This window comes from Durio zibethinus, chromosome 15 (genome assembly GCF_047325235.1).
Source record: "Durio zibethinus cultivar Kanyao isolate XHJ-2024 chromosome 15, ASM4732523v1, whole genome shotgun sequence".
Taxonomy (NCBI): Eukaryota; Viridiplantae; Streptophyta; class Magnoliopsida; order Malvales; family Malvaceae; genus Durio; species Durio zibethinus.
This window is the reverse complement of record NC_143176.1, coordinates 8,697,863-8,708,436: the sequence shown is the minus strand read 5'-3', so window position 1 is coordinate 8,708,436 and position 10,574 is coordinate 8,697,863. Positions and strand designations below refer to the sequence as shown.

Genomic DNA, 10,574 nt, shown 5'->3' with positions numbered 1-10,574 from the left:
TGTAAGTAATTAGTGAAAATTAATTTTAACACTCGCTAAATGTCAAATTTATAATAATATGTTTATTTTGACTCTCAACTATATCATTTGCATTTACTTAAAGTTTTTATTAACTTTCACTTAAAATTTTGCTTTTAATGTGTTAATCCTCATTTAAATTTTTTTTTTTTTTAGATTTATGACCTTCACTACGACACTTAACATCATTTAATAAAAAATAAAACCGTCACAAAAAATATTTATTTATGTATTTTTATTTAATTTATTAATGGACGTATATATTTTTTTATATTTGTAATTCATACTCCAAATAAAACATAAATAATATTTATCCAAAAAATTATTGCATAAAACCAAAAAAGCATCCACATATACAAATTTCAAACATAGTAACTGTTTTAGCAATCTGTCCGTTCAATAACACAATCGGTAGATAGAAAATTTTTGCACCACTGCTGCATTGGATTCAGATCTTTCAAGGTTCCTTGTATATGCCTAAGAATCATTCATACAAAATTAAGCAGACTGTAAACTAAAAATGTAGCCTAAATATGTTTTTCGGTTCTGTCAAGCTTAGCCTGTTTAACAGATCAAATCCAATATCAGAAAGAACTGAAGATCTTGTGAAAGATGCTGTAGGAAACTTCTTATGCAACAAATTATACCTGGAAGAAGAAAACAAACACACCTAATTATTAAACTGCAGATCACATGACGACAAGGTAATCAATAAATACTGAACATATCGAAAATCATAATAAATAGAAGTAATTTAGATGAGAGGAGTAATTTTCTAGAGAGATACTTACGGTTGCTTAAAATAATTTGCCTTGGCCCCAGGTAATTCAGAAAAACCAACCCAGATTTTCTCGCTTGGAGTACCAAGAGTATCAAATATCTGCAACAATAAACCATTAGGACCAAACATCACACCATTAGAGTCCAACTTACATTCCATATCTTCATCGAGGATATAAAAAACCAAAAGCAAATGGAAGGTTCGCGTGGTGTATAAAAAACATCATGATTCATTGATAGAACGCTATTAGAAATCAAGTGATAGTTACCTTCCATCAAAGGACATGGCAGTCCGTTTGATTGGAGACTTTGACTGTGCATGAGATAGCCTACCGGAGAGACAAAATAAGAACATCATTAAATACATAAACAAGGCATTTCCTTTTAGTACTAGTGAGAGCAAATCAAGCAAACCCACTATCAGAAATTTTGGCTTTACCGACAAAACATTCCGTCAGCAAAAGCCCGAAAATACTCAGTAATAACATTAGCGACAGTTTTAGCAATGAAAAAATTCTATTGATGTTAGCTATATCGATTATACTATTTCATCGGTAGTGGTTGAAATCCATCAATAATTATTGACGAAAATTCCATCGATAATTACTAATGATTTTATTTTATACATGTCATAAAGAATTTTTATAAGACTACAATAAAACACAATCTCTCAGGCATTATTATATACATGTCATAAAGAAATTTTTGGCTTGAATGTACAAAATAGGGAAAACAAATAAAAATAAAATACAACTGCGACAAACCTGATATGCCTCCTTCATTTGATGAGAAATATAGATTCCATCTTCATCACCTCTACTCATAATAAATAATGACATGCAAATATCTAAACAAAGAAAACAAGAAAAGAATGTGAAAGAAATTGAACACTCAACAGAAAGTAAGATGCAACATGAAAATTCCACATATAAACCATATGTAGATTGCACATGCAAACTAAGATGGGATTGAAAAGAATATATTCTATTTACTAATCTCTACACCATGAAAAATCAAACATTACCACCCGAATCAAACTACTAAAAGCAAATCAAAAGCTATTATTTAGCAAATTCACATTCATATATACAAATATTCAAGGCGTCCAATCCAAAAAAACTTGCATTTACACTTCATAAATATTTAAATAATTGCACATTTATTAGATGAACAATAATTAATACTATTTTCAATTATGCTAGGTTTAGTATACAAAGAATAAGCAATAACCTCTCAAGTTTTGTCTCTATTTACCATTTTAGTAAATGCCTAAACCATATTTTCTATGTCTTGCACAATGCTTTCAGGTTGTCCCTCTGCATGACAAGTCAATTACCACAACTTACTAGTTAAATTAATCCACATCATGACATGAATATGTCAATATAAAAAAACTTGCAAAATGTTGAGACACTCACTAGCAGCTACTTTTGTAATGCTAGGAAGGTCAACCAATGTCAAGTTCACCATTACAAAAGAATTGAAGCAAAATAAACTAATAAATAAAAACAAGAGACAAGAAATACATTTAGTAGCTCTTACAAAAGAATTGAAGTTAAATAAATTGAAGGTAATAATTCAAGCCAATTTAAAGACAGCACAAATCCAATCTACCAGTAAACTAATAATAATTACTAAATGATGAGTGGTAGGCATACTTGTTAATCTCAAAAGTAAATTAAGTTCATGTTAGTATTGCAAAAAAGTTGGCAAGATGAATTGAAACCACTAAATAACTAATCTGAATCCTCCATTTTTTTTTTCTCAGATGAAAATATTTGGGAGGTTCATTTTAGGTACAAAGTAATTATTGACTAACACTCTATCTCACCATTAAGAAAGAAAAATATTGTGATGGATTGGAACACCCGAGATTTGTTTGGTATGGCTAGTTTCTTTATTTAACTCATCAGAAATTTCCTACCTAATAGCAATTGCAAAATTGTAATATATTCATATCTAAGCCTAGCCTTCAATATTAAACAAGGAAATAAATAACTAAATGAAATTGCAAAAATTAATTCAAGAACACAACACTAAAGTTAATTGATCATGCCTATAGTAGATTAACAAATGGATTCACTGATAGATTATGGAAAAAAAAAGAATAAAATAAAATAGCTTTATTTATTTATATTAAGTTTGATCAATATAATAAAACTACAATAATTTAATAATTAGTAATATATAAATTTCACTAAATTATAAAATATATAAATTACTTCAAAATAAGATAACTGTTAGTAAAATATAAATTGTAACCTCAAATCAACATAAATAATTTTAATTTTTATAATTATTATTCAAATTTAAAAAATATTAAATATAAAACATCCATTAAAATATATATAAATCTTAATACATATCAAACCCAAATTAACCAATATAAATCTTACACATCTAAAAATTAATAAATCTATAACAAAACCCAACAAATCTCAACAAAACTTTCACAAAAAAAAAATAAATTACTCAACAAATAAAAAAAATCCCCAACAATACTAAAAATAAATCCCAAAAAAGTAACAATACTCAACATTAATACTCAACAAAAAAATTCAATAAAAATATATAACCAACAAATTTCAATAAATATAAAACCAACAAAAACTCAATAAATTGGTAACCAAAACCTAAACAAATTTCAACAAATAAATATCCAACAAAAACTCAATAAATTGGTAACTAAAATCCAAATAAATTTTAACAAATTTATAACAAAAAATTAACTCCTAAACTCAATAAATATATTACATAAAATACAATATAAAATAAAATAATTAAAAAAAAAAAACTGATAGAAAGGAGGGGCAACATAGTGGACCGGCAGGCAAAGGAGCAACGGTAAAATGGCTGGGAGAAAAGGAGTGGGAGAGGCGAAGAGTGGAAGAGTGAGAAAGGGGAAGAGAAGGGGAATTAGAGATTTAGGAAAGAAAATGGGAGAAAATGAGGTTGCCTAATCGGTGGGCGATTTGAAATTTTGTTGGTTTTAGTGACGATTTTATCAATGAAAATTTTGTCAATAATGTTAAAATGTTTTTTTTCAAATACTTTTACTGACGATTTTAGTGATACAATTTCCATCGGTAATGTTAAATTTTTTTTTTTTGTAAATTTTTTTAATGATGAATTTTTCTATCGATAAAACCATCAGTAACATTTAACAATCATTTTACAAATAAAAAAATTCATCTGTAAATTTGGTAACAATTCGCACCATATTTTTAGCGATAGATTATCGACGGATTTAATTCCTTCATTAAATTTTGATAAAAGTGTTTTAAAAATTTCGCCAATAATTAACGATAAAAAAAATTCCGTTGGTAAAAATTCGTTGATAATAAATAAATTTCTGTTTGTTACCTGGCAATGAGAACAGGAGGGCTACTTTGCAGTTCCCACACAAAATTCTTTCCTTTTCTATTTCCTGGCAAGTCCAACAAAGCTTATAAATGAGTACACGCGGTAACAATATTCAACTTATCAAGATTGTTGACATTCGAAATAAGAATGACTGTAACTCAACAAGCAAATATACTGTTATTACTATATTGTTTACATCCAAAAGAGAAAGGCATTTGGCCTTCCACATACCTATAGCAGCAGCTGTAATGAAAAAAAAAAAAAAAAAGCCCGTGGTGTGGTGGCAACTCAAATGAAACAAATGAAGAATAACACAAAATAGGTAGGTTCCAAATATTCTGGAAGACCATATGCCTATGTCTCTTAAGAAGAGGACTCTTACAGGATTTAGCAGAAGTTTTGGGCTTGTCCTGCAAAATATAAAAAAGAAAAATATTAAAAAGTTCGTCCAGAAGCGTAAAACGCAGCACTGCAGGACATGAAAGTTTCATAGTTAGATCAGAGAGGTAATTTTTCCACTTTGATTGTTGGCATATATATAACAATACCAGAACTTAAAATATTTCAATCAAATTATAAAGTTTTTCACTAAATTTCTTTTGAGGTATCATTCACTACACTTGTGAATTAGTTATCAAAATGGAGACAGTATCATATGAATTACCATCAAACATGCATAAACGAGCAGATCAAAAGCTTCAAATGCTTAAAATATCTTCTAAAATAAATAAAAAAACAAAGATCTGGAGTAGAAACTATTAACATCCTTGATAAATTTCCATGCAGCCCCATTGCTGAAAATCTTGTTGCAGAAAAAAAGAAACTAGAACTTTCAGAATAGGCCGATGTCTTGGAGAGGGAGGGAACACCGCAGTATAAAGAAAAAAATTGAGATAAGAGAGTTGCAAGAACAGAACAACAAGATAAAAGGCTTGTAGACAAGAATGGCCTCAAAGACTTGAGGCAATGCCTACATCTCAGAATTTGAAAATCACCCCAAAGGACCAGAGAGCTTATTTAGCTAGTATGAGTTAAAAATAACTGGAGCTCCTACACCATGACATTAGTACTAGTTTTAAAAAAATAAAATAAAAAGAAAAAATATCTATGAATGACAAATTTAAACAAGACCTTGTCAATTTGAGGAAGAATTTGCCAATTAAATCTAAAAGCACAACTAAAATGCCAAATCACTTAAGATTGGCCAATGATAATTATGGAATGATAACACAATTCCACTTTTATTGCATCTCATAATTTAAATTTAAATTATTTAATCTCATAATTTTAAAATGTATTTTTTAACAAAATTTTATTATCAATTAATACTCTTTGTATTAATTCGGTTTATCACAAATGATTTTCTTTTATCATTGAATATAATTTTCTCTCTACCATTCTATGTATGAGTAAATTAATTTTAAAGTTGAAACCGGATTTACCTAAAAGTCATAAATGAACTTATAAATAAAATATTAATATTATGAATATTAGATGATATTACTTCATAGATAACAAAGATGTTTTCAAAGTGTCCAAATTAATAAGAAGGTTGATCATTTGCTCATATCATATGAGCCTTATCAATCTATTATTTGAGGTTACAATTTAGAAATGAACTATTTGATAGGGAGATACATACACTTATATCATTTATAGGGAGATGCAATAAATGATGTATTCTCCGGGAGTGGGAGACAGCTTATTTAGGAAAATACCTTTTTTTTTAAATTTATGCAAAGTTGACTCCTTCATCTAACTTTTATTCATTGCTAAAATGAAGCTGCATTTTTAATTCAAACATTAAAAAGATATAATTAGACTAATTAATTTAAGAATTGCTTCTCTATGTGTTAGTTTCGATATTTGGAATTAATTATTCAAAGTAATACAGAGATAGATTCAAGTAGGATAAGCGAGGTGACGAAATACATCGGGTATGTTGTGTGATTGCAACATGCCTTTAAAGTTAAAAGTGAAGTGTATAAAACAACTGTAAGGCTTGCATTACCATATGAAATTGAGTGTTGAACTATTAAAAACCAACATGAGAAGAAAATGAATGTAGCAAAGATGAGAATGCTTAGATGGATGTGTGGTGAGACTAGAAGAGACAAAATCAGAAATGAAGAGATTCAAGAAAAATTAGGAGTAGTTCGAATTGAAGAGAAGATGAGAGAGAGCTGTTTACGATGGCTTGAACATGTGAAACGTAGGCCTAGTTATGCACCGATTAGGAGAATTGAGTCTCTAGATCTAGAAAAGATCAAAATATCTAGAGGTAGACTATGAAAGATATGAACGCAAGTAATAAAAAACGATATGAGGGTTAAGAAATTAGATAAAAAGGTGGCTGTTGATAGAAATCAGTAATGCAAGAAAATTCAAACTACAACTTAACTTGATTTTCTTATTTGGTTTTTCATACAGCCGACCCTAGAGTATGGGATATAAGGTTTAGTGTGTTGTTGTTGTTAGATTGTGTACATGGATATTATCTTTAATATGAATAGTATTATGAAAATAATAAGTAATAATGAAACATAATTTAAAAAAATTGAACTTACCAGTTGAAGAAAGATCAATATATGTGGTTAAGTTCCCGACAACTCTTTAACAGAAATCAACACCCCTTCTTGCCAGGCCCAAGCATTGATGATGATGACAATGATGATGATAGGGAAGACTAGAAAGTAGCAACAAATTATTATTTTTATCTTGAAATAAAAATAAAAGAAAGGAAATTAAAGGAATTAAAGAAAATAAAAAAGAACAACAAAATAAATATTACAAGCAATAAGCCAATAACCAAAGGAAACAAATTTCATGTGTCATCAAGAAAACAAATTAAACTAAATCTTAATTTAATATAAACACTGTCCTACCTCCTCCATTTTGGTCCTTAAATTTATTTCAAGGAAGAGACATCATAATTTTAACATTAACAGCTATAATTAATTAATTAATCTATGATAGAGGACTAAAGTGGACTTGTGCCCACTAGGGAAAAGTAGCTCAAAGCAAACATCATGTGGGGCTAACCCCAAATCATAATCCAATCCATTCCCCTTACTCAAGAGAATGGCCTTGGATTATATTATTATTAGCATCCAACCTTATCCAACCCATCTGCTCTGCTTTGCTCTTCTTTTCAATTCTGTAATTATTACTATTATAATTAAAAAATTCTTTCTTACTATTATATTTAAAACTTCATTCTTTTCAGAATTTTGTAACTGCACATGCACATCATAAATAATACTAATTCAATCTCCTTTCCCTTATTTTCCAGCCAACAATTTTGGGAACCGTATATTTTTCCTCTAGAAAAACAAATGAAAAAAGGGACAAGCAATAATTGGATTTGTATTTCCCCACATTTTAATACCATTCATAGGCATAGAAACCCAGGTTGAGTTTCAGGTTTCAGCACTCATGAAATCCCCCTTGAAGACATGTCATTGAACCACATTTTTACTACATAAACATACCCTAACAAAAACTTGTCTTCAATGTTATTTGTCTTAAGCATCAAATAAACAGCCCATGTTAAAACGCAAATTTGGACTGGCATGGAAGTATGACAGATTAAAAAGGCTTCCGTAATGTAACTAAAGCAGATCATTACCCTCATATACCACGCATTAGCAAAAAATTAGGAAGATCATTTGAATATTGATCAAAATAAATGTAAAGACCAACAAATAATTTTCAATAGCATTACAGCATTGAGAAATGATATTTCTCCCTTTTCCTTCTCTGAAAACTATCGAATGCTTAGCAAAAAAAACTATCAAATGAGAAAGTACCATGGGCTAAGCAACTCACATTGGGATACAAACGGCAACACTGAGTTAGAAAGTACCAGACAGAAATTTCAGAAAAGATGCATGCTTAAAAAATACAGAGAAACTCCAAAGCCTGCTAAAATTTTGGGCCATGTACCAATTTCCTGAGCCCAATACATGCTCATATGCAAGTAACTAGCAACATTATGCTAGATCATTTGCCTAATTCCAACTATTGTGTGTCCTCGTCCACTTTCTTTCCAACTACTATTTCTTTATCTTCATTTCATGTTGATTATTAGTTAGGCATTACTTCAAACAGCTCAACCTTATTAGTAAGTTCTGACCATTTGTCTTCTTGTAAACACAAGAGAGAGTCTTCTTATGCCTAATGTTCAGGAAGTCACCAATGCTGATAAATCACATTCAAGATTTTGCAAGCTATCAGATGACCATCTAAATTAAAAGTCAATGCTGGCTCCCTGTCATATATAAATAACATCATAATGATTTTCTGCACAACACATTCACAGGATATGCTCCAGAAGAATCCCAGAAATTATTCATTCTCCACCTCCCAACAAGTGCTCTTAAAGATTTTCTTAAAATGCATCTTGAAGAATGGCAATGTAAGATCTTAATTGTGCACAAAGTTTTAGCATAACAGCAAGATTAGCTTTGTTCTGCTAAAGCTTACACTTTCCTATTCAGGCACACATTTGGCTTGAGGAATTGGCCTTATCCTTGCTATTATTTTGTCTGTTATGAATTTTTACCACTACGGTGGAAGGCAAATAAAAATACAAGTGGACTAAAACAATAGAAACAACATGGCCAAATCATATGAACTAATATCTTATCTCTTTTTCCTCGCCAACAATGGCTGGAAATGATCCCTTATACCTAGCATGTAGTGACCAACATGTTTTGAAATGTACAGAGAGAATGAAGCAGTGCAGGTTGGCTATGAAGGATGGAAGTACATAAACTAAATACTATTAGAATGGAATAAGCCCTCATCCTAATAGATTCAAATCAAAATACAGATTCATGCTAACAAATATTAATATTGCACAAAAACAAGCTCAAGAAATCATCAGTAATGATAACAAATTCGAATTTATGGATTTGATTGATGAAATTCCAGTTCTTACCGATCAAAAACTCTCGATCCATCCGCAAACTTTTTGTTGCGATTCAGATTTCGGATCATAATTGCAAAATTTTGAATTCAAAGCGTTTAAGAACATTTTTTGTAGAAAAAAAACAACAATAAAAAAATTCTGATTCGAAACTCTCGAAAATATTTATCCTTTTTGTAAAATAAAAAATCATGATTTGGAAGCAGCAACATTTTGATTGTGTCCAGGAATAATTAAAAAATGTAGAAAATTAAAGGGGAAAATTGAGAGAAAGGCGGAGTCTCCAAACCTAATGGCTAGAATGGGAGAACTTTTGGGTCTCCGAATTGGATTTGGTCATTTGGATACGATTGGGCTAGAGGAAAGGTGAATACGGTTTGGGCTTTTAGGGTTGAAGTTTGTTGGGCTTCAGGTCCTTTAAATAAAATAGAAAGAAAACGGGTAAAGAAATGGTGAATATGACGCAACATATTGAGTGGTTTATGGAAAGTAAGGTTTAATTTTATTTATTTTACTTTGAACAAAATCATGTATCGAATGCACAATATCATTATGTCTTTAAATATTTTTATATTTTATTTTTTAAAAAATATATTCATAGAATTCATAAAAACTTTATTTAATTATCATCAAATATCCCCTCATTAAATTTATTTATATTCATTTTCACATCTTCCTTTGCAATAATTAAAATAAAATTTTATAAGAATAAAACATATTTATGAGGGTTACTTTTGGATCTTCACAAACCATATGAAATTACTGAAAGTTTTATGTGATCCTCAAAATTGAATCACATTTAATGAAAAGTCAAAATACACCTCTCATTAAAAAAATTTTACAATGAAAGTTACTGGTGGTTTTCATTACAAAACAGCTTTTAGTGAGGGTCAACACACAATCATTACTAAAATCTTCACGGAAACACATTTTTCTTGTAGTGTATTCATGTTGTATTTCACATGGCATGGCACATTAACATTCTCTTCATATATAACATGGATATTTTTATTCATTTTTAATGAAAAATATCACAAAATTATCAAAATTGAACCACTTTATTAAGGATTCAAATAAAATAATTATAAAATAAGGGATTGATATGGAATCAAAATAAAAAGTTAAGGAAAATAAAAAGGATTTACTCAAATTATGGACATTCAATTTAATTTGGTACTACATTAAGTTTGTTACAAAGTGCAAGTTTTGTAAACTTTATTGACTGATGTTAAAAATGTTGAGAATAATAATTCAAATCTCATAAATGAGTGTTTGGTATGGGGTGATTCATTTAAAAATTATAGTGATATGCATTTACTAATTATATCACCTTATTTGATAGTAATTTAGAAATCTTATGTGGTAATAATCTCAAATCACTAAAGTGATAAGATTACTGTCTTAGAGAGTAATCTGATTTCTAATCTAAAGGATGGGAAAACTTTATTACTATTGAAAAATAATTTTCAATATTATTTTCTAA

At 29.3% G+C, this 10,574-nt stretch overlaps 1 long non-coding RNA gene across 4 annotated transcripts; it reads right to left on the bottom strand.

The window, feature by feature from the left end:
• Nucleotides 1-378: 378 nt before the first annotated feature.
• LOC149514654 (uncharacterized) lies at nt 379-9,400 on the bottom strand. 4 transcript variants are annotated; one of them, XR_016328194.1, is made up of 9 exons: nt 9,104-9,400; nt 6,729-6,847; nt 4,544-4,571; nt 4,162-4,225; nt 2,053-2,114; nt 1,563-1,645; nt 1,068-1,127; nt 810-898; nt 379-665 (listed from the first exon to the last, which is right to left on the bottom strand). It is a non-coding gene; the product is annotated as an uncharacterized LOC149514654 (long non-coding RNA). The 4 variants fall into 4 exon arrangements; XR_016328193.1 differs by having other exon boundaries at nt 1,563-2,114; XR_016328192.1 differs by lacking the exon at nt 2,053-2,114 and having other exon boundaries at nt 9,104-9,398.
• Nucleotides 9,401-10,574: the final 1,174 nt, after the last annotated feature.